Genomic DNA, 6,546 nt, shown 5'->3' on the forward strand with positions numbered 1-6,546 from the left:
ATAACCAAAATTTATAAAGAACATAAGTCAAAGTTTAAAAAAAAAAGGGGCAATAAAAATGGGAAGAAGACTTGAATAAATATTTTTCCTAAAAAGACATACAGATGGCCAGCAGACACAGATGCTCAATATCTCTCATCATCAGGAAAAAGTAAATCAAAACAAAATGAGGTACCACCTGATATAAGTCAGAGTAGCTATCATCCAAAGGACAACAAATGAATGTTGGCAAGAATATGGAGGAAAAGGAACCCTCTCGCACTCTTGGATGGATTGTAAATTGGTACAGCCACTATGCAAAATGGTGTGAACTTTCCTCAAAAAATTAAAATAGAACTACCATATGACCCAGCAATTTTACTTCTGGGTATTTACCTATAGAAAATAAAAACACTGATTTGAACAGATATGTGTACCCTTATGAACATTGCAGCATTATTTTCAATAGGCAAGATATGAAAGCAACCCAAGTGTCATCTATTGATAGATGAATAGATAAAGAAGGTTTATGGGGGAGGCGGATGTATGTGTGTGTATACAATAGATTATTATTGTTAGAAAAATAAAACAAATCTTGCCATTTGCATCAACATGGTTGAATCTAGAGGGATGAATGAATGCTAATGAAATAAATCAGATAAAGACAAATATTACATGGTATCATTTATATGTGAAATCTAAAAAACAAAATGAAAACAGATTCATAAAAACAGTAAAAATTAGTGGTTGCCAGAGGACAGAAGGGTTGGGGGAAATGTTGATGAAAGGATTAAGAGATTAAAAACCTTTAGTTATAAATAAACTAGCTGCAGGGATGTAATATTCAGCAAAAATGGGTCAATAATACTTCAGTAACATTTTATGAGAACAGAACTAAACTTATTGTGGTGTTCATGTCAAAATGTGTATAAATTTGAAATCACTATATAGCATACCTGAAAGCAAAATAATTATTGCACATCAACTGTATTTCAATTTTAAAAATGTAATGTTTAGAGACGGTTGAGATTAAAAAGTAAATATGGCCCTTCACTTTTGTTAACAGGTGCAAATTTTTAATTATATTTTTAATTAATTTATTTTTAGATGAAACAAAGATGAATATTTTTAATAATAAAAGATACAATTCACAAAGAAGATAGACATCATAAACCATTAGACACCTAACAACAAATAAACAAAAATACATAAAGCAAAAATCAGAAGAAATATAATGGAGAAAAATATATACTCATAGTGAGAATTATTAACATTTCTCTGAGAATATTTTATTAAGTGAAAAAAAAAAGAATGAAAGCATCTGGAATGATTTGCCAATAATGTAAATATAATAGATTCATATTTACATTAATTTATATTAATCTTATATCCTACACAGACATATTTAAAAGTTTGTATCTCATAGGTTGTTATTAGATTTCCATAGACATTTAGAAAAACTGGCAAAAAGAGAAACATTACTAAATTTCAAAACGTAGAATTCACTTTTTTGTGATTCAGTTATACATATACACATATTATTTTTATAATTATTTTCCATTATAGGTTATTATAAGACATTGACTATAGTTCCCTGTGCTATACAGTAAACCTTTCTTGCTTGTCACATATCTATTTTTTTTAATTAGAAACCTAGTGTTCTATTCATACTACGTCAAACAAGTAGAATCAAAAATGTCATAAACTTTTTGTTAGACAAAAATTCATAAGCTTTTAAAAATATAGATATTATATATATATTATTTACATATATGTATGTAAACCTTTCTACTATACTTGATAAAGCCTTGAGAAAGAACATCAGAAAATAGAGAAACTGGAAAACATAAACTAAGTGAAATGGGAGCACTGAATATAAAATAGAAAAAATAAAACAAGCTAGATAAAAGTAAAACATCCTCATACAGCATCTTTTCATGCATTTGTTAGCCATGAGTATGTCTTCTTTGGAGAAATCTCTGTTTAGTTCTTTGGCCTATTTTAAAAATATGGAATGCTTCATGAATTTGCGTGTCAACCTTGCACAAGGGCCATGCTAATCTTCTCTGTATCATTCCAATTTTAGCATATGTGCTGCTAAAGTCAGAATGACTGCTATCAAAATGTTTACGAACATTAAACACTGGAGAGGGTGTGGAGAAAAGGGAACCCTCTTATATTATTGGTGGGAATGCAAACTAGTACAGCCACTATGGAGAACAGTGTGGAGATTCCTTAAAAAACTGGAAATAGAACTGCCATATGACCCAGCAATCCCACTGCTGGGCATACACACTGAGGAAACCAGAATTGAAAGAGACACGGGTACCCCAATGTTCATCACAACACTGTTTACAATAGTCAGGACATGGAAGTAACCTAGATGTCCATTGGCAGACAAATGGATAAGAAAGCTGTGGTACATATACACAGTGGAATATAATTTAGCCATTAAAAAGACTGCATTTGAATCAGTTTTAATGAGGTGGATGAAACTGGAGCCTATTATATAGAGTGAAGTAAGTCAGAGAGAAAAACACCAATACAGTATAATAACACACATATATGGAATTTAGAAAGATGGAAATGATGACCCTATATGCGAGACAGCAAAAGAGACACAGATGTAAAGAACAGACTGTTGGACTCTGGGCGAAGGCGAGCGTGGGGTAATTTCAGAGAATAGCATTGAAACATGTATATTATCATATGTGAAATAGACTGCCAGTCCAGGTTCAATGTGTGAGACAGGGTGCTCAGGACTGGAACACTGTGATGACCCTGAGGGATGGGATGGGAAGGGTGGTGGGAGGGGGTTCAGGATGTACATGTACATGTACACATGTACACCCATGGCTGATTCATGTCAATGTACGGCAAAAACCACTACAATATTGTAAAGTAATTAGCCTCCAATTAAAATAAATTAATTAATTTTTAAAAATCCTCATATAGTCCAGCTCTTTATAAACATGGCTGCTCATTAGAAACAAATCTGGAGCACTGGTGGAAAAAAAGCAATACCTGGGCTTTATTTTTTTTTCCAAAAATTTCCAAGATAATTCTGATAAACTTCCCAATTTTAAAAAGTGATTACAGGTGTTTCTATTAAATAGTAGTTTTGATGATATAGACTTCTATTATCTTTTTCTGTTGACCAATCATGATACAATGGTATCAGGTAATAGTTACATAATCACAATAGTAAAAGATGTTTACCAGTTTTCACAGTCAATATTCAAACAAAAAGTAAAAGATAATTACAATTGTAAGCCATAATGGGAATATGATTAACCTAATGAAAAATTGATGCTTTTGAACTGTGGTGTTGGAGAAGACTCTTGAGAGTCCCTTGGACTGCAAGGAGATCCAACCAGTCCATCCTAAAGGAGATAAGTCCTGGGTGTTCATTCGAAGGACTGATGCTGAAGCTGAAACTCCAATACTTTGGCCACCTCATGCATGCAAAGAGTTGACCCATTGGAAAAGACCCTGATGCTTGAAGGGATTGGGGACAGGAGGAGAAGGGGATGACAGAGGATGAGATGGCTGGATGGCATCATCGACATGATGGGCATAAGTTTGAGTAAACTCCGGGAGTTTGTGATGGACAGGGAGGCCTGGCGTGCTGCGATTCATGGGGTCCCAAAGAGTCGGACATGACAGAGCGACTGAACTGAACTGAACTGAATAATATAAAATAATTATATACAATTTGGTGGGGGGTCGAACAGAGTGATGTAGTAAGTGGAAGTGTGTACATGCACATATTTTTATCTGCTCAGTCAGTCTATCTTTTGGTTGGTGCATTTAATCCATCTACATTTAAAGTAATTATAAATATGTATGACCCTATAATCTTTTCCTTGGTTGTTCAGGGTTTATTTTCTGTAGGTAGGGATTTTCCTTCTCTTGTTTACTGCCTAGAGAAGTTCATTTAGAATTTGTCACAGAGTTTGTTTGGTGGTACTGAATTCTCTTAACTTTTGCTTGTCTGGAAATCTTTTGATTTCTCCATTAAATCTGAAGGAGAGTTTTGCTGGGTAGAGTATTCTTGGTTGTAGGATCTTCCCTTTCATCACTTTATTTATTTATTTTTTCATTTGATTTTCATTTATTTTGTTTGTTTTTGGTTTTTTATTATTTTTTTTATTTTAATTTTTTATTTACAATATTGTGGTGGTTTTTGACATACATTCACATGAATCAGCCCTGGGTGTATATGCGTTCCCCATCCTGACCCTCCCTCTCACCTCCCTCCCCATCCCATCTCTCAGGGTCATCCCAGTGTACCAGCCCTGAGCACCCTGCCTCATGCATCAAACCTGGACTGGTGATCTATTTTACATAGGATAATACACGTTTCAATGCTATTCTCTCAAATCATCCCGCCCTTGCCTTCTCCCACAGAGTCCAACAGTCTGTTCTTTACATCTGCATCTCTTTTGCTGTCTCACATATGTGGTCATCGTTACCATCTTTCTAAATTTTGTATATATGCATTAATAAACTGTATTAATGTTTTTCTTTCTGACTTACTTCACTCTGTATAATAGGCTCCAGTTTCACCCACCTGATTAGAACTGACTCAAATGCATTTCTTTTTAATGGCTGAGTAGTATTCCATTGTGCATATGTACCACAGCTTTCTTATCCATTCTTCTGCCATTGGACATTTAGGTTGCTTCCATGTCCTGGCTATTGTAAACAGAGCTGCAATGAACATTGGGGTACACGTGTCTCTTTCAATTCTGGTTTCCTTGGTGTGTATGCCCAGCAGTGGGATTGCTGGGTCATATGGCAGTTCTAGTTTCAGCTTTTTAAGAAATCTCAACACTGTTCTCCATAGTGACTGTACTAGTTTGCATTCCCACCAACAGTGTGAGAGGGTTCCTTTTTTTCCACACCCTCTCCAGGATTTATTGTTTGTAGACTTTTGGATAGCAGCCACTCTGACCAGAGTGAGATGGTACCTGATTGTGGTTTTGATTTGCATTTCTCTGATAATGAGTGATGTTGAGCATTTTTTCATGTGTTTGTTAGCCATTTGTATGTCTTCTTTGGAGAAAGGTCTGTTTAGTTCTTTGGCCCATTTTTTTATTGGGTCTCTTATTTTTCTGGAATTGAGCTGCTGGAGCTGCTTGTATATTTTTTACATTAATTCTTTGTCAGTTGCTTCATTTGCTATTATTTTCTCCCATTCTGAAGGCTATTTTTTCACTTTCCTTATAGTTTCCTTCGTTGTGCAAAAGTTTTTAAGTTTAATTAGGTGCCATTTGTTTATTTTTGCTTTTATTTCCATTACTCTGGGAGGTGGGTCATAGAGGATCCTGCTGTGATTTATGTCACAGAGTGTTTTGCCTAGGTTTTCCTCTAGGAGTTTTATGGTTTCTGGTCTTATATTGAGATTTTTAATCCATTTTGAGTTTATTTTTATGTATAGTGTTAGAAAATGTTCTAGTTTCATTCTTTTACAAGTGGTTGACCAGTTTTCCCAGCACTACTTGTTAAAGAGATTGTCTTTTCTCCATTGTACATTCTTGCCTCCTTTGTCAAAGATAAGGTGTCCATAGGTGTGTGGATTTGTCTCTGGGCTTTCTATTTTGTTCCATTGATCTATATTTCTGTCTCTGTGCCAGTACCGTACTGTTTTGATGACTGTCACTTTGTAGTATAGCCTGAAGTCAGGTTGATTCCTCTAGTTCCATTCTTCTTTCTTAAGATTGCTTTAGCTTTTCGAGGTTTTTTGTAATTCCATACAAATTGTGAAATTATTTGTTGTCTGAAAAACATCGTTGGTAGTGTGATAGGGATTGCATTGAATCTATAGATTGCTTTAAGTAGTATACTCATTTCCACTGTATTAATTCTTCTGACCCATGAACATGGTATATTTCTCCATCTATTTGTGTCATCTTCGATTTCTTTCATCAGTGTTTATAGTTTTCTATATATAGGTCTTTTGTTTCTTTAGGTACATTTATTCCTAAGTGTTTTATTCTTTTCGTTGTAATGTCACCACTTTAAATACATCATGCCATTCCCTTCCGAGAAGGGAGTTCTCAGAGTTGTAGAGTTTCTGTTGAGAAATAAGCTGATAGGCTCATAGGAGTTTCCTTGTATATTGTCTTTTTTTCGCCTTTTGCTTTTAATATTTCATCTCTGTCTTTAATTTTTGTTAGTTTGATTATTATGTGTCTTGGTGTGTTCCTCCTTGGGTTTATCTTGCCTGGGATTCTCTGTGCTTCTTGGACTTGGTTGACTCGTTCCTTTCACATGTTAGGGAATTTTTCAACTATTATCTCTTCAAATATTTTCTTAGGTCCTTTTCTCTCTCTTCTCCTTTTGGGACCCTTATAAGGTGAATGTTGGTGCATTTAATGTTGTCCCAGAAGCCTCTTAGGCTGTCTTCATTTCTTTTTATTTATTTATTTATTTTTCTATATTCTGTTCTGTGGCAGTGATTTCCACCATTCTGTCCTCCAGGTCACTTATTCATTCTTCTGCCTCAATTATTCTGCTAAGGATTCCTTCTAATGTATTATTCTTCTCTGTTTGTTTGCTCTT

At 34.6% G+C, this 6,546-nt stretch overlaps 1 non-coding gene across 1 annotated transcript; it reads right to left on the minus strand.

Moving 5' to 3' along the window:
• Positions 1 to 1,982: 1,982 nt before the first annotated feature.
• On the minus strand, positions 1,983 to 2,086 carry LOC139036407 (U6 spliceosomal RNA). The gene has a single exon (XR_011489199.1). It is a non-coding gene; the product is annotated as a U6 spliceosomal RNA (small nuclear RNA).
• Between the last annotated feature and the right edge of the window lie 4,460 nt (positions 2,087 to 6,546).

The sequence above is a fragment of the Odocoileus virginianus genome, chromosome 8 (assembly GCF_023699985.2).
Source record: "Odocoileus virginianus isolate 20LAN1187 ecotype Illinois chromosome 8, Ovbor_1.2, whole genome shotgun sequence".
Classification (NCBI taxonomy): domain Eukaryota; kingdom Metazoa; phylum Chordata; class Mammalia; order Artiodactyla; family Cervidae; genus Odocoileus; species Odocoileus virginianus.